Source organism: Triticum dicoccoides, chromosome 5A, assembly GCF_002162155.2.
Source record: "Triticum dicoccoides isolate Atlit2015 ecotype Zavitan chromosome 5A, WEW_v2.0, whole genome shotgun sequence".
NCBI classification, from domain to species: Eukaryota; Viridiplantae; Streptophyta; class Magnoliopsida; order Poales; family Poaceae; genus Triticum; species Triticum dicoccoides.
In genome coordinates, this window is record NC_041388.1 from 274,102,473 (window position 1) to 274,121,950 (window position 19,478).

Here is a 19,478-nt window from a genome sequence, read left to right on the forward strand (position 1 = left end):
TTTTTTGGTTCTGCGAATTTGTTAATTAACCGGGGTTTTACATATTTGCAGGAAAACCCTTGCACTTCATGCATATAAAAACTCATCAACCATGCATCGGATTTAAACAAACTTAACATGAAAGTTGCTTAGAATTTTTTCTAGTTTTATAATATGTCATTTTCATCCATGTTTAAAATGCTTAAAATGTTGTTTGTTTAAATTTGCTTAAATAACTTGCTAAAATGATTTATTTCATAACTAAATAACCGTAACTCCGAATTTATTAAACTTTATATGTAAATGGGGTGGAAAAATGCCTAGTTTAACATGGTGTACTTGTTTTGCATGTTTAATAACTCTAAAATTATGTTTAGGGCAGAACAGTACCAAACCTAAAATATGCACATGAGGAGTTACCGGACTTGTTGTTTTCTTGTTCCGGCCTCATTTAAACTTGCCTAGATTAGATAGTTTTATTATGCTTCACCCTCTTGCCATGCTAACAACATTTAATTTTGTTGAGTACATAAACGAGAGAGAACTAAATAAGGCATGTGGTGTTCCGTCGATATGCAACTCGTTGCATATTGAGCTCCACTTAACTTGTAGTTTTGTTTGTGCCCCTTGCCATGCCATGCATATTTAAACCGGACATGCATCATACTTGTTTGCGCATCATGCCATGCTTATGTGATGGTTGTTTACTATGTTGTGTGCTTCTTTCTGGTGTTTGCTTCTTCGGGTTGGTTCCGATAACATCGCGTTTGTGAGGACCCGTTCGTCTACGCCCGTTTGTCTTCTTCATGGACTCGTTCTTCTTCCTTGCGGGATCTCAGGCAAGATGATCATACCCTCGAAATCACTTCTATCTTTGCTTGCTAGTTGCTCGCTCTTTTGCTATGCCTATGCTGCGATACCTACCATTTGCTTATCATGCCTCCCATATTGTTGAACCAAGCCTCTAACCCACCTTGTCCTAGCAAACCGTTGTTTGGCTATGTTACCGCTTTGCTCAGCCCATCTTATAACTTGTTAGTTGCAGGTGAAGATTGAAGTTTGTTCCTTGTTGGAACATGGAGATGTTGTTCCTTGTTGGAACATGTTTACTTGTTGGGATATCACAATATCTCTTATTTAATTAATGCATCTATACACTTGGTAAAGGGTGGAAGGCTCAGCCTTATACCTGGTGTTTTGTTCCACTCTTGCCACCCTAGTTTCCGTCATATCGGTGTTATGTTCCCGGATTTTGCGTTCCTTACGCGGTTGGGTTATAATGGGAACCCCTTGACAGTTCGCCTTGAGTAAAACTCCTCCAGCAATGCCCAACATTGGTTTTACCATTCACCACCTACCCCTTTTTTCCCTTGGGTTCTGCCCAACATTGGTTTTACCATTCGCCACCTACCCCTTTTTCCCCTTGGGTTCTGCAGACTCAAGGGTCATCATTATTTTAACCCCCCGGGCCAGTGCTCCTCTGAGTGTTGGTCCAACCTGTCAGCTGTCGGTGGCCACCAGGGGCAACTCTGGGCAGGCCTACCCGTACCTAAGACAATCTGAGTGTGCCCTGAGAAAGAGATATGTGCAGCTCCTATCGGGATTTGTCGGCACATTCGGGCGGTGTTGCTGGTTTAGTTTTACCTTGTCGAAATGTCTTGTAACCGGGATTCCGAGTCTGATCGGGACTTCCTGCTAGAAGGAATATCCTTCGTTGACCGTGAGAGCTTGTCATGGGCTAAGTTGGGACTCCCCTGCAGGGATTGAACTTTTGAAAGCCGTTCCCGCGGTTATGGGCAGATGGGAATTTGTTAACGTCCGGTTGTAGAAAACCTGAAGTTGACCTTAATTAAAATACATCAACCGCGTGTGTAACCATGATGGTCTCTTTCCGGCGGAGTCCGGGAAGTGAACACGGTGTTGGAGTTATGCTTGACGTAGGTTGTTCTAGGATCACTTCTTGATCATAATTTTATCGACCGTGCTTTGCCTTCTCTTCTCGCTCTCATTTGCGTATGTTAGCCCCCATATATGCTAGTCGCTTGCTGCAGCTCCACCTCATACCTTTACCTTACCCATAAGCTTAAATAGTCTTGATCGCGAGGGTGCGAGATTGCTGAGTCCCCGTGACTCACAGATACTTCCAAAACCAGTTTGGAGGTGCCGATGTTACCGAGCAGGTGACGCTACCAAGCTCAAGGAGGAGCTCAATGAAGATCTTGTCCTTTGTGTTGTTTCATTCTAGTTGATCAGTAGTGGAGCCCAGTCGGGTCGATCAGGGACCTTGTCGCATTTGGGGTTCTTCTTTTATTTTGGTTCCGTAGTCGGACCTTGATTGTATTTGGATGATGTAATGCTTTATTCATGTATTGTGTGAAGTGGCGATTGTAAGCTAACTATGTATCTTTTTCCCTTATGTATTACATGGGTTGTGTGAAGATTACCTCACTTGCGACATTGCTTTCAATGCGGTTATGCCTCTAGTCGTGCTTCGACACGTGGGAGATATAGCCGCATCGAGGGCGTTACACAATGTCACCTCAAGTATCTGTGGGTATGATTATACGATATGCATCACACAATCTCAGATTCATCTATTCAACCAACACAAAGAACTTCTCCGAGCTTAATAGATACGTTGATAATATAATAGCATGGAACAATCAAAAATTATAGATACGTTGGATTCGTATCAAGCATCCCCGAGCTTAATTCCTGCTCGTCCTCGAGTAGGTAAATGATAAAACATAATTTTTGATGTGGAATGCTACCTAACATATTTATCTATGTAATTCTTTTTATTGTGGCAAGAATATTCAGATCCTTAAGATTCAAGACAAAAGTTTAATATTGACATAAAAATAATAATACTTCAAGCATACTAGCAAAGTAATCATGTCTTCTCAAAATAACACGGCCAAAGAAAGCTATCCCTACAAAATCATATAGTCTGGATATGCTCTATCTTCATCACACAAAATATTTAAATCATGCACAACCCCGATGACAAGCCTAGCAATTGTTTCATACTTTTGATGTTCTCAAACTTTTTCAATCTTCATGCAATACATGAGCGTGAGCCATGGACATAGCACTATAGGTGGAATAGAATGGTGGTTGTGGAGAAGGCAAAAGGAGAAGATGGTCTCACATCAACTAGGCGTATCAACGGGCTATGGAGATGCCAATCAATAGATATCAATGTGAGTGAGTAGGTATTGCCATGCAATGGATGCACTAGAGCTATAAGTGTACGAAAGCTCAACAAAAGAAACTACGTGGGTGTGCATCCAACTTGCTTGCTCACAAAGACCTAGGGTACTTTGAGGAAGCCCATCATTGGAATATACAAGCCAAGTTCTATAATGTAAAATTCCCACTAGTATATGAAAGTGACAACATAGGAGACTCTCTATCATGAAGATCATGGTGCTACTTTGAAGCACAAGTGTGGTAAAAAGATGGTAGCATTGCCCCTTCTCTCTTTTTCTCTCACTTTTTTTGCTTTTGTTTTTTTGTTTTTTTAGGGCCTTCTCTTTTTTATGGCCTTTTTCTCTTTTATTTTTTTATTTTTCGTCCGGAGTCTCATCCCGACTTGTGGGGGAATCATAGTCTCCATCATCCTTTCCTCACATGGGACAATGCTCTAATAATGATGATCATCACACTTTTATTCACTTACAACTCAAGAATTACAACTCGATACTTAGAACAAAATATAACTCTATATGAATGCCTCCGGCGGTGTACCGGGATGTGCAATGAATCAAGAGTGACATGTATGAAAGAATTATGAATGGTGGCTTTGCCACAAATACGATGTCAACTACATGATCATGCAAAGCAATATGACAATGATGGAGCGTGTCATAATAAACGAAACGGTGGAAAGTTGCATGGCAATACATCTCGGAATGGCTACGGGAATGCCATAATAGGTAGGTATGGTGGTTGTTTTGAGTAAGGTAATGGTGGGTTTACGGTACCGGTGAAAGTTGCGCAGCACAAGAGAGGCTAGCAATGGTGGAAGGGTGAGAGTGCGTATAATCCATGGACTCAACATTAGTCATGAATAACTCACACACTTATTGCATAAATCTATTAGTTATCTAAACAAAGTACTACGCGCATGCTCCTAGGGGGATAGATTGGTAGGAAAATACCATCGCTCGTCCCCGACCGCCACTCATAAGGAAGACAATCAAAAAATAAATCATGCTCCGACTTCATCACATAACGGTTCACCATACGTGCATGCTATGGGAATCACAAACTTTAACACAAGTATCTCTCAAATTCACAACTACTCAACTAGCATGACTCTAATATCACCATCTTCATATCTCAAAACAATCATCAAGTATCAAACTTCTCATAGTATTCAATGCACTTTATATGAAAGTTTTTATTATAATTATACCCATCTTGGATGCCCATCATATTAGGACTAGTTTCATAACCAAAGCAAACTATCGTGCTGTTCTAAAGACTCTCAAAATAATATAAGTGAATCACAATAGTTCATCTATTTCTTCAAAATAAAACCACCATCGTGGTCCAAAAGGATAAAAGTGAAGCACTAGAGCAAATGACAAACTACTCTGAAAGATATAAGCGAAGCACAATGAGTAGTTGAATAATTATGTAACTATGTGAAGACTCTCCAATATTTAAGAATTTCAGATCTTGGTATTTTATTCAAACAGCAAGCAAAACAAAATAAAATAAAATGACGCTCCAAACAAAACACATATCATGTGGTGAATAAAAATATAGCCTCAAGTAAAGTTACCGATGAACGGAGACGAAAGAGGGGATGCCATCCGGGGCATCCCCAAGCTTAGGCTCTTGGTTGTCCTTGAATATTACCTTGGGGTGACTTGGGCATCCCCAAGATTAGGCTCTTTCCACTCCTTATTCCATAGTCCATCGAATCTTTACCCAAAACTTGAAAACTTCACAACACAAAACTCAACACAAAACTCGTAAGCTCCGTTAGTATAAGAAAATAAATCACCACTTTTGGTACTATTGTGAACTTATTCTAAATTCATATTGGTGTAATATCTACTGTATTAAAACTTCTCTATGGTTCATTCCCTCCGATACTACTCATAGATTCATCAAAATAAGCAAACAACACAATGAAAACAGAATCTATCAAAAACAGAACAGTCTGTAGTAATCTGTATAAAACCAATAATTCTGTAACCCCAAAAATTCTGAAATAAATAGGTGGATATGAGGAATTTGTCTATTAATCATCTTCAAAAAGAATCAACCTAATATCACTCTCCAGTAAAAAAATGGCAGCAAAACTCGTGAGCGCTAAAGTTTCTGTTTTTTACAGCAAGATCGCAAAGACTTCACCCAAGTCTTCCCAAAGGTTCTACTTGGCACAAACACTAATTAAAACATAAAATCACATCTAAGCAGAGGCTAGATGAATTATTTATTACTAAACAGGAGCAAAAAGCAAAGAACAAAATGAAGTTGGGTTGCCTCCCAACAAGCGCTTACGTTTAACGCCCCCAGCTAGGCATGATGATTTCAATGATGCTCACATAAAAGATAAGAATTGAAACATAAAGAGAGCATCATAAAGAATATAACTAGAACATTTAATTCTAACCCACATCCTATGCATAGGGATTCTGTGAGCAAACAACTTATGGGAACAAGAATCAACTTGCATAGGAAGGTAAAACAAGCATAGCTTCAAGATTTTCAACACATAGAGAGGAAACTTGATATTATTGCAACTCCTACAAGCATATATTCCTCCCTCATAATAATTTTCAGTAGCATCATGAATAAATTCAAAAATATAACCATCACATAAAGCATTATTTTCATGATCTACAAGCATATAAATTTTATTACTCTCCACATAAGCGAATTTCTTCTCATGAATAATAGTGGGAGCAAACTCAAAAATAATAATTACCATGTGAGGCATAATCCAATTGAAAACTAAAATCATGATGACAAGTTTCATGGTTATGATTATTCTTAATAGCATACAAGTCATCACAATAATCATCATAGATAGCAACTTTGTTCTCATAATCAATTGGAGCGACTTCCGAAATAGTGGAATCATTACTAAATAAAGTCATGACCTCTCCAAATCCACTTTTATAATTATCACAATGAGATTCAACAACCTCCAAAATAGTGGGGTCATCACTTCCTAAAGTTGACACTCTTCCAAACCCACTTTCATCAATATAATCATCATAAATAGGAGGCATGCTATCATCATAATAAATTTGCTCATCAAAACTTGGGAGACAAAAAATATCATCTTCATCAAACATAGCTTCCCCAAGCTTGTGGATTTGCATATCATTAGCATCATGGATATTCAAAGGATTCATACTAACAACATTGCAATCATGCTCATCATTCAAAGATTTAGTGCCAAACATTTTAATCCATTCTTCTTCTAGCATTTTGGCACAATTATCGGAATCCTTATTTTAATGAAAGATATTTACAAGATGAAGCATAGGAGGTACCCTCAATTCCATTTTTTTGTAATTTTCTTTTATAGACTAAACTAGTGATAAAACACGAAACAAAAAGATTTGATTGCAAGATCTAAAGATATACCTTCAAGCGCTAACATCCCCGGCAACGGCGCCAGAAAAGAGCTTGATGTCTACTACACAACCTTCTTCTTGTAGACGTTGTTGGGCCTCCAAGTGCAGAGGTTTGTAGGACAGTAGCAAATTTCCCTCAAGTGGATGACCCAAGGTTTATCAAACCGTGGGAGGAATAGGATGAAGATGGTCTCTCTCAAACAACCCTGCAACCAAATAGCAAAGAGTCTCTTGTGTCCCCAACACACCCAATACAATGGTAAATTGTATAGGTGCACTAGTTCGGCGAAGAGATGGTGATACAAGTGCAATATGGATGGTAGACATAGGTTTTTGTAATTTGAAAATATAAAAACAGCAAGGTAACTAATGATAAAAGTGAGTGAAAACGGTATTGCAATGCGTTGAAACAAGGCCTGGGGTTCATACTTTCACTAGTGCAAGTTCTCTCAACAATAATAACATAATTGGATCATATAACTATCCCTCAACATGCAACAAAAGAGTCACTCCAAAGTCACTAATAGCGGAGAACAAACGAAGAGATTATTGTAGGGTATGAAACCACCACAAAGTTATCCTTTCTGATCGATCTATTCAAGAGTCCATAGTAAAATAACATGAAGCCATTCTTTCTGTTTAATCTATCATAGAGTTCGTACTAGAATAACACCTTAAGACAAAAATCAACCAAAACCCTAATGTCACCTAGATACTACAATGTCACCTCAAGTATCCGTGGGTATGATTATGCGATATGCATCACACAATCTCAGATTCATCTATTCAACCAACACAAAGAACTTCAAAGAGTGCCCCAAAGTTTCTACCGAAGAGTCAAGACGAAAACGTGTGCCAACCCCTATGCATAAGTTCATGAGGTCACGGAACTCGCAAGTTGATCACCAAAACATACATCAAGTGGATCACGTGATATCCTATTGTCACCATAGATAAGCACATGCAAGACATACATCAAGTGTTCTCAAATCCTTAAAGACTCGATCCGATAAGATAACTTCAAATGGAAAACTCAATCCATTACAAGACAGTAGAGGGGAGAAACATCATAATATCCAACTATAATAGCAAAGCTCGCGATACATCAAGATCATGCCGAATCAAGAACACGAGAGAGAGAGAGAGAGAGATAAAACACATAGCTACTGGTACATACCCTCAGCCCCAAGGGTGAACTACTCCCTCCTCGTCATGGAGAGTGCCGGGATGATGAAGATGGCCATCGAAGAGGGATTCCCCCTCCGGCAGGGTGCCAGAACGGGTCTAGATTGGTTTTTGGTGGCTACAGAGGCTTGCGGCGGCGGAACTCCCCATCTAGGTTTCTTTCTGGAAGTTTTGGGATATATAAGAGGTGTTTGAGTCGGGAACAAGTTAGGGGGGTCTCCGAGGCGGCCACGAGGTAGGGGGCGCGCCCCGCGCCCCCACCCTCGTGGTTTCCTCAGGCTCTTCTGGCCCATCTCCGGTACTCCGTGGGCTTCTTCTGGTCCAAAAATGATCTTCGTGAAATTTTAGGTCAATTGGACTCCGTTTGGTTTTCCTTTTGTGCGATACTCAAAAACAAGGAAAAAACAGAAACTGGCACTGGGCTCTAGGTTAATAGGTTAGTCCCAAAAATCATATAAAATACTCCCTCTGTCCCATAATGTAAGACATTTTTTGACACTAGTGTAGTATAAAATGGCGTCTTACATTATGAGACGGAGGGAGTAGCATATAAATGCATATAAAACATCCAAGATTGATAATATAATAGCATGGAACAATAAAAAATTATAGGTATGTTGGAGACATATCAGATACCAATTGAAAGGATCGAGAAGAGGTGTCTAGAGGGGGTGAATAGACTCTTAGTAAGAAAAGTTACAGTTTTTAAATTCTTTAAGTTGAAGTGGAGTTTTAGCACAAGTTTAAGCATTCACAATACATATCAAGCAAGAATGACAAGAGTATATGAGCAGTGGAAAGTAAATCATGCAAGTTGCAAGAATGTAAAGGGATGGAATTTGAGTGTGCAAATGCACTTGGAGACACAAAGGTTTTTGACGTGGTTCTGATAGGTGGTGCTATCGTACATCCACGTTGATGGAGACTTTAACCCACGAATGGTAAAGGTTGCGCGAGTCCACGGAGGGCTCCACCCCCGAAGTGTCCACGAAGAAGCAACTTTGTCTATCCCACCATGGCCATCGCCCACGAAGGACTTGCCTCACCAGGGTAGATCTTCACGAAGTAGGTGATCTCCTTGCTCGTACAAACTCCTTGGTTCAACTCCAATATCTTGACGGAGGCTCCCAAGTGACACCTAACCAATCTAGGAGACACCACTCTTCAAAAGCTAATAGATGGTGTGTTGATGATGAACTCCTTGCTCTTGTGCTTCAAATGATAGTCTCCCCAACACTCAACTCTTTCTCATAGGTTTGGATTTGGTGGAAAGATGATTTGAGTGGAAAGCAAGTTGGAGAAGGCTAGAGATCAAGATTTATGTGGTTGGAGTGGATTATCTTGACCTCAACACATGAGTAGGCGGTTCTTCCTTAGAAAATGTATGCCCGAAGTGTAGGCATGTTCTAATGGCTCTCCTCACGAATGAAGAGTGGGTGGAGGGGTATATATATCCTCCACACAAAATCTAACCATTACACACAAATCACCAAACTCGGTGGGACCGAATCACACAACTCAGTCGGGCCGATTTAGTTCATAATGTGACCGTTAGACATTTTGGTGGGACCGATATGATCAACTCGATGGGACCGATGTGCTAGGGTTAGGGTAATACTCGTCTCGGTTTGACTGATTACGCAAACTCGGTGAGACCAATTTTGGTAACAAGCAAAACAGAGAGTTGGTCAAGCAAACTCGGTGGGACCGATAGCATATCTCGGTGGGACCGAAATTATTGCAATAGGTAACAGAGAGTTTGCAAGCCCATCTCGGTGAGACCAAGATCCCATCGGTGAGACCGAATTGATTAGGGTTTGTGGCAGTGGCTGTGTCAAGTGAACTCGGTGGCGCCGGATGGAAATTTTTGGTGGGGCTGAGTTTGACTTTTGGTTTGAGACATATGTGGATATGGGAAAGTGGTTGAGGGTTTTGGAGCATATCACTAAGCATTTTGAGCAAGCAAGCCATTAAGCAACACCTCATCCCCTTTTAATAGTATTGGCTTTCCTATGGACTTAATGTCATCTTGTATCACTAAAAGTAAAAAATGTAGAGTCTTCAGCTTTTTGAGCTTGAGCCAATTCTTTCTCCTTAGCATCTTGAAAGAGTTCCATATCCTCTTGTCCACGCCACTCCATCTGATGAACTTGTCTGAAATATACTAGATGAAAACATTAGTCCAACAAGAGATATGTTGACATTAATTACCAAAACCACCCAGGGAGCACTTGTTCTTTCAAGGAGGTTCATTAAAGACTTCTCAAAAATTTCTAGGCCTCTGACTAATCTCTTACAAAAAGATGTTCCTTTTGTCTTTGATGATGATTGTGTAGAAGCATTTGAAATACTTAAGAAAGCCTTGATTTCTGCACCTATTATTCAGCCACCTGATTGGAATTTACCCTTTGAAATTATGTGTGATGCTAGTGATTATGCTGTAGGTGCTGTTCTAGGACAAAGAGTTGATAAGAAATTAAATTTTATCCAATATGCTAGTAAAACTCTAGACAGTGCCCAAAGAAATTATGCTACTACTGAAAAATAATTTTTAGCTGTTGTATTTGCTTGTGATAAGTTCAGACCTTATATTATTGATTCTAAAGTTACTGTTCACATTGATCATGCTGCTATTAAATATCTTAAGGAAAAGAAAGATGCTAAACTTAGACTTATTAGATGGGTTCTCCTACTACAAGAATTTGATTTGCATATTATTGATAGAAAGGGAGATGAGAACCCCGTTGCAGACAACTTGTCTAGGTTAGAAAATGTTCTTGATGACCCACTACATATAGATGATAGCTTCCTTGATGAACAATTAGTTGTCATAAATGCTTCTCGTACTGCTCCATGGTATGCTGATTATGCTAATTACATTGTTGCTAAATTTATACCACCTAGTTCCACACAACTGCAAAATAAAAAAATCTATGACTTAAGACATTACTTCTGGGTGACCCACACCTTTATAAAGAAGGAGTAGATGGTGTTATTAGACGTTGTGTACCTGAGCATGAACAAGAACAGATCCTATGCAAGTGTTACTCTGAGGCTTATGGAGGACACCACGCTGGAGATAGAACTGCACATAAGGTATTGCAATCCGGTTTTTATTGGCCTACTCTCTTCAAGGATGCCCGTAAGTTTGTCTTGTATTGTGATGAATGCCAAAGAATTGGTAATAATAGTAGACGTGAAGAAATGCCTATGAATTATTCACTTGTTATTGAACCATTTGATGTTTGGGGCTTTGATTATATGGGACCGTTTCCTTCCTCTAATGGGTATACACATATTTTAGTTGTTGTTGATTACGTTACTAAGTGGGTAGAAGCTATTCCGACTAGTAGTGTTGTTCACAACACCTCTATTAAGATTCTTAAAGAAGTTATTTTTCCGAGGTTTGGAGTCCCTAGATATTTAATGACTGATGGTGGTTCACATTTTATTCATGGTGCCTTTCGTAAAATGCTTGCTAAGTATGATGTTAATCATAGAATTGCATCTCCATACCACCCACAGTCTAGTGGTCAAGTAGAACTGAGTAATAGAGAGCTTAAATTAATTTTGCAAAAGACTGTTAATAGATCTAGAAAGAATTTGTCCAAGAAACTTGATGATGCATTATGGGCCTATAGAACTGCATATAAAAATCCGATGGGTGTGTCTCCGTATAAGATGGTTTATGGAAAAGCATGTCACTTACCTCTCAAACTAAAACATAAGGCATATTGGGCCATTAAAGAGCTCAATTATGATTTCAAACTTGCTAGTGAGAACAGACTATTTGACATTACATCACTTGATGAGTGGAGAACCCAGGCCTATGAGAATGCCAAACTATTTAAAGAAAAAGTTAAAAGATGGCATGACAAAAGGATACAAAAACGTGAGTTTAATGTAGGTGATTATGTACTGTTATACAACTCTCGTTTAAGATTTTTTGCAGGAAAACTCCTCTCTAAATGGGAAGGTCCTTACGTTATCGAGGAAGTCTATCGTTCCACTGCCATAAAAATCAACAACTTCGAAGGCACAAATCCGAGGGTGGTGAATGGTCAAAGAATCAAACATTATATCTTAGGTAATCCCATAAATGTTGAAACCAATGTTATTGACACCATAACCCCGGAGGAGTACATAAGGGACACTTTCCAAAACGTTTCAGACTCCGAAAAGGAATAGGTATGTGGTACGGTAAGTAAACCAACTCCAAAACAGTTCTAACAGCAATTTTTCTCCGTTTTGGAATATTTAAGAAAATAGGAAAATAAGAAGCAGTCCGAGAAGGACACGAGGGATCCACGAGGGTGGAGGGCGCGCCCTACCCCCCTGGGTACGCCCCCTGCCTCGTGGGCGCCTCGTGTGCCCTCCGGACTCCGTTTTCTTGCACGATACTTCTTTTGGTCGGTAAAAATTCATTATATAATCTCCCAAAGGTTTTGACCACCGTACCACACAAATATCCTCTGCTTTTGTTTCGAGCTATTTTTCTAATAGATCTAGATCACCATGACGTATCCAAGCGCCCCCAAGGACAAGTTTTTCGAGAGGGTCATCAACCCCTACCTCGCGGAGGTGCTGCAACACCCTCAAACCATTGAGTTGCGTGAGGGGGTGCTGCACATCCACAATGTTGAGGGACCAAGGAGGACCGGAAGCATGGAGACAAGACTTGAAGCAATGGAGCAACAAGTTTTCAAGTGCCAGCGGATGGTGGAACACGGACTTGACACCAACCACATGATGATCGCGGAGTTCACCAACAACCACAAGCTGGATGCCAAGAACATTGGGGAGACCACCATCAAGCTTCACGGGAAAATCGAGCACCTCCAAGCTCATATTTATGACCTGCAAAACCAAAACTATGAGTATGAATATAGATTCAAGAGGATGAGTTTGGCTGCAGATTTGAGGATCCCGGAGACTCGATCATCTTTCTATGATGGTGATCATATGCCTTGGAATATGGACGACAAGCCTACCTCATCAACAACTCCATCATCACTACCACCAAAGGAGAACTAAGTATTGGGTATGGGCACTCCCCTTGGCAATTGCCAAGCTTGGGGGAGTGCCCCGGTATCGTATCACCATCACACTTTTCTCTTTACCATTTTTCTTAGTTTGATCCTTTTGGTAATATCTTGATCTAGTAGAATAAAGTTTCAGTATGATCTGGTTTTGAGTTTTGCTTTAGGATCCTTCTATGTAATCGAGTCTGTGAGCTATATATAATAAAGATTAGTTTTGAGTCGAGGGCTTTGCTATCTTGCTATGATCTTAAGGGAATAAAATAGATAATAAAAAGAAATAAAGAGATCATGTTGATCTTATGGAGAGTAATGACTTCACATATAAAGAGTATGATGAATAAAAGTTGTTGAGAGTTGACAAACATAGTTTTAGTCATCGTTGCAATTAATAGGAAGTAATAAAGAAAGAGAGGTTTTCACATATAAATATGCTATCTTGGACATTTTTATGATTGTGAGCACCCATTAAAATATGACATGCTAAAAAGTTGATGTTGGACAAGGAAGACAACGTAATGGGTTATGTTTTCTTACATCCGAAATAAATTATATTGTCATGGATCATCCAACATGTTGAGCTTGCCTTTCCCCCTCATGCTAGCCAAATCCTTTGCACCAAGTAGAGATACTACTTATGCTTCCAAATATCCTTAAACCCAGTTTTGCCATGAGAGTCCATCATATCTGCCTATGGATTGAGTAAGATCCTTCAAGTAAGTTGTCATTGTTGCAAGCAATAAAAATGGTTCTCTAAATATATATGATCTGTTAGTGTGGAGAAAATAAGCTTTATACGATCTTGTGATGTGGAAGAAATAAAAGCGACGAACTACATAATAAAGGTCCATATCACAAGTGGCAATATAAAGTGATGTTCTTTTGCACTAAGATTTCGTGCATCCAACCATAAAAACACATGACAACCTCTGTTTCCCTCTGCGAAGGACCTATCTTTTATTTTTGTCCTATACCTTATACAAGAGTCATGGTGATATTCGCCTTTCCTTTTTACATTTTATCGTTTGGCAAGAACTGTGTGTTGGAAAGATCCTGATATATATAGCTAATTGGATGTGGGTTTTCATAAACTATTATTGTTGACATTACCCTTGAGGTAAAAGGTTGAGAGGCGAAACTATAAGCCCCTATCTTTCTCTTTGTCCGATTAAAGCTTCATACCCATAAGTATTGCATGAGTGTTAGCAATTGTGAAAGACTAAATTATAGTTGAGTATGTGGACTTGCTTAAAAGCTCTTATATTGATTCTTTCCGATGTTATGATAAATTGCAATTGCTTCAATGATTGAGATTATAGTTTGCTATCTTTCAATGATGTTTTTGATTCATACTTTACATTGTGAATAGATTGTTACTTTAGCATAAGAAATCATATGACAATATATATATATATGTTGCTATTCTAAGAATGATCATGATGCCCTCATGTCCGTATTTTATTTTCACGACACCTCTCTCTCTCTAAACATGTGGACATATTTTTCGATATCGGCTTCCACTTGAGGGCAGGCGAGGTCTAAGCTTGGGGGAGTTGATACGTCCATTTTGCATCATGCTTTTATATCGATATTTATTGCATTATGGGCTATTATTACACATTATGTCACAATACTTATGCCTTTTCTCTCTTATTTTACAAGGTTTACATGAAGAGGGAGAATGCCGGCAGCTGGAATTCTAGGCTGGAAAAGGAGCAAATATTAGAGACCTATTCTGCACAACTCCAAAAGTCCTGAAACTCCAGGAAGTCACTTTTGGAATATATAAAAAATATTGGGCGAAGAAAGCACCAGAGGGAGGCCACCCACCGTCCACGAGGGTGGGGCGCGCCCTACCCCCCTGGGCGCGCCCCCTGCCTCGTGGGCCCCCTAGCAGGCCTCCGGTGCCCATCTTATCCTATATGAAGTCTTTCGCCCTAGAAAAATACAAAGGAAGCTTTCCAGACAAAGCGCCGCTGTCTCGACGCGGAACCTTGGCGGAACCAATCTAGGGCTCCGGTGGAGCTGTTCTGCCGGGGAAACATCCCTCCGGGAGGGGGAAATCATCACCATCGATCCTCTCATCGGGAGGGGGTCAATCTCCATCAACATCTTCACTAGCACCATCTCCTCTCAAACCCTAGTTCATCTCTTGTATCCGATCTTTGTCTCAAAACCTCAGATTGGTACCTGTGGGTTGCTAGTAGTGTTGATTACTCCTTGTAGTTGATGCTAGTTGGTTTATTCGGTGGAAGATTATATGTTCAGATCCTTTATGCATATTAATACCCCTCTGATTATGAACTTGAATATGATTTGTGAGTAGTTACATTTGTTCCTGAGGACATGGGAGAAGTCTTGCTATAAGTAGTCATGTGAATTAGGTATTCATTCGATATTTTGATGAGATGTATGTTGTGTCTCCTCTAGTGGTGTCATGTGAACGCCGACTACATGACACTTCACCATTGTTTGGGTCTAGGGGAAGGCATTGGGAAGTAATAAGTAGATGATGGGTTGCTAGAGTGACAGAAGCTTAAACCCTAGTTTATGCGGTTCTTCTTAAGGGGCTGATTTGGATCCACATGTTTCATGCTATGGTTAGGTTTACCTTAATACTTCTTTCATAGTTGCGGATGCTTGCAAGAGGGGTTAATCATAAGTGGGATGCTTGTCCAAGGAAGGGCAGTACCCAAGCACCGTTCCACCCACATATCAAATTATCAAAGTAACGAACATGAATCATATGAGCATGATGAAAACTAGCTTGACGATAATTCCCATGTGTCCTCGGGACGTTTTCCTTTATATAAGAGTTTGTCCAGGTTTGTCCTTTGCTACAAAAAGGATTGGGCCACCTTGTTGCACCTTGTTTACTTTTGTTACTTGTTACCCGTTACAAATTACCTTATCACAAAACTATCTGTTACCGATAATTTCAGTGCTTGCAAAGGCTTATAGTGATGTGCATTACCGAGACGGCCCAGAAATACCTCTTCGATACACGATGTGACAAATCCTAATATCGACCTATGCCAACTCCACAAACGCCATCGGAGACACCTGTAGAGCATCTTTATAGTCACCCAGTTATGTTGTGACGTTTGATAGCACACTAAGTGTTCCTCCGGTATTCGGGAGTTGCATAATCTCATAGTCATAGGAACATGTATAAGTTATTGATACGTCTCCGTCGTATCTACTTTTCCAAACACTTTTGCCCTTGTTTTGGACTCTAACTTGCATGATTTGAATGGAACTAACCCGGACTGACGCTCTTTTCAGTAGAATTGCCATGGTGTTATTTATCTGCAGAAACAGAAGTTCTCGGAATGACCTGAAACTTCACGGAGACTATTTTTGGAAATAATAAAAAATACTGGCAAAAGATCAAGACCAGGGGGGCCACACCCTAGCCGCGAGGGTGGGGGCGCGCCTGCCCCCTGGGTACGCCCCCTACCTTGTGGGCCCCCTGGAGCTCTTCCGACCTTAACTCCAACTCTATATATTCGTGTTCAGAGAGAAAAAAATAGGGAGAAAGATTCATCGCGTTTTACGATACGGAGCCGCCGCCAAGCCCTAAACTCTCACGGGAGGGCTGATCTGGAGTCCGTTCGGGGCTCCGGAGAGGGGAATCCGCCGCCATCGTCATCATCAACCATCCTCCATCACCAATTTCATTATGCTCACCGCCGTGCGTGAGTAATTCCAGCGTAGGCTTACTGGACGGTGATGGGTTGGATGAGATTTATCATGTAATCGAGTTAGTTTTGTTAGGGTTTGATCCCTAGTATCCACTATGTTCTGAGATTGATGTTGCTATGACTTTGCTATGCTTAATGCTTGTCACCAGGGCCTGAGTGCCATGATTTCAGATCTGAACCTATTATGTTTTCACTAATATATGAGTGTTCTTGATCCTATCTTGCAAGTCTATAGTCACCTACTATGTGTTATGATCCGGCAACCCCGAAGTGAAAATAATCAGGACCACTTCCGGTGATGACCGTAGTTTGAGGAGTCCATGTATTCACTATGTGTTAATGCTTTGGTCCGGTACTCTATTGAAAGGAGGCCTTAATATCCCTTAGTTTCCGCTAGGACCCCGCTGCCACGGGAGGGTAGGACAAAAGATGTCATGCAAGTTCTTTTCCATAAGCACGTATGACTATATTCGGAATACATGCCTACATTACATTGATGAATTGGAGCTAGTTCTGTGTCACCCTAGGTTATGACTGTTACATAATGAACCACATCCGGCATAATTCTCTATCACCGATCCATTGCCTACGAGCTTTCCATATATTGTTCTTCGCTTATTTACTTTTCCATTGCTATTGCTATCCTCACTACAAAATACCAAAAACATTAATTTTGCTACCGTTACCTTTTGTTGCCGTTACCACTACTATCATATTACTTTGCTACTAAATACCTGGCTGCAGATATTAAGTTTCTAGGTGTGGTTGAATTGACAACTCAGCTGCTAATACTTGAGAATATTCTTTGGCTCCCCTTGTGTCGAATCAATAAATTTGGGTTGAATACTCTACCCTCGAGAACTGTTGCGATCCCCTATACTTGTGGGTTATCAGTTATGGAGAAAGCAATAGCAGTAAACTAAATGATCAAAGTGCTAAGCTAACGGATGAGTCAAGTCAATCACATCATTCTCTAATGATGTGATCCCGTTAATCAAATGACAACTCATGTCAATGGTTAGGAAACTTAACCATCTTTGATTAACAAGCTAGTCAAGTATAGGCATACTAGTGACACTCAGTTTGTCTATGTATTCACACATGTACTAAGTTTCTGGTTAATACAATTCTAGCATGAATAATAAACATTTATCAAGATATAAGGAAATATAAATAACAACTTTATTATTGCCTCTACGGCATATTTCCTTCACTGTCCCCACGGACCGCCTCTTTGCTCTATAAATACCCAAATATTTCCAGAACCCTAGGGGAGTCAATGAAATATTCATCAAGTCGTCGCAAAGTCCAAAACCACCAGATCCAATATAGACAACATCTCGGATGGGGTTCACCACCTCCATTGGTGCCTCTCCGATGATGCGTGAGTAGTTCTTTGTGGACCTTCGGGTCCGTAGTTAGTAGCTAGATGGCTTCACCTCTCTCTCTCTCTCTCTTGATTCTCAATACAATGGTCTCTTGAAGATCCATATGATGTAACTCTTTTGCGATGTGTTTGTTGGGATCGGGTGAACTTTGAGTTTATGATCAGATCTATCTTTTTATATCCATCATAGTATTTGAGTTTCTTTGATCTCTTTTATGCATGATTGCTTATAGCCTCGTATTTCTTCTCTGATATTTGGGTTCTGTTTGGCCAACTTGATCTATTTATCTTGCAATGGGAAGAGGTGCTTTGAGTGGGTTCGATCTTACGGTGCTTGATCCTAGTGATAGAAGGGGAACCGACACGTATGTATGATACGTCTCCGTCGTATCTACTTTTCCAAACACTTTTGCCCTTGTTTTGGACTCTAACTTGCATGATTAGAATGGAACTAACCCGGACTGATGCTGTTTTCAGCAGAATTGCCATGGTGTTATTTATGTGCAGAAACAAAAGTTCTCGGAATGACCTAAAACTTCACGGAACGTCTTTTTGGAAATAATAAAAAATCCTTGCAAAAGATGAAGACCAGGGGGCCCACACCCTAGCCTCGCGGGTGCGGGCGCGCCTGCCCCCCTGGGCGCGCCCCCTACCTCGTGGGCCCCCTGGAGCTCCTCCGACCTCAACTCCAACTCTATATATTTGCTCTCGGGGAGAAAAAATAAAGGAGAAGGATTCATCGCGTTTTACGATATCGCGTTTTACGATACAGAACCGCCGCCAAGCCCTAAAACCTCTCAGGAGGGCTGATCTGGAGTCCGTTCGGGGCTCCGGAGAGGGGAATCCGTCGCCAGCGTCATCATCAACCATCCTCCATCACCAATTTCATGATGCTCACCGCTGTGCGTGAGTAATTCCATCGTAGGCTTGCTGGACGGTGATGGGTTGGATGAGATTTATCATGTAATCGAGTTATTTTTGTTAGGGTTTGATCCCAAGTATCCACTATGTTCTGAGATTGATGTTGCTATGACTTTGCTATGCTTAATTCTTGTCACTAGGGCCCGAGTGCCATGATTTTAGATTTGAACCTATTATGTTTTCATCAATTTATGAGAGTTCTTGATCCTATCTTGCAAGTCTATAGTCACCTACTATGTGTTATGATCCGGCAACCCCGAAGTGACAATAATCAGGACCACTCCCGGTGATGGCCGTAGTTTGAGGAGTTCATGTATTCACTATGTGTTAATGCTTTGGTCTGGTACTCTATTAAAAGGAGGTCTTAATATCCCTTAGTTTTCGCTAGGACCGCACTGCCACGGGAGGGTAGGACAAAAGATGTCATGCAAGTTCTTTTCCATAAGCATGTATGACTATATTCGGAATACATGCCTACATTACATTGATGAATTGGAGCTAGTTCTTTGTCACCCTAGGTTATGACTGTTACATGATGAACCGCATCCGGCATAATTCTCTATCACCGATCCATTGCCTACGAGCTTTCCATATATTGTTCTCCGCTTATTTACTTTTCCATTGCTATTGCTATCATCACTACAAAATACCAAAAACA

General features: G+C 40.4%; 1 protein-coding gene across 1 annotated transcript in view; it reads left to right on the top strand.

Annotated features, from left to right (window-relative positions):
- The window catches only part of LOC119299428, a 97,038-nt gene that overhangs the window by 1,486 nt on the left and 76,074 nt on the right, over window positions 1–19,478 (top strand). The gene's annotated exons all lie outside the window — the stretch shown is intronic.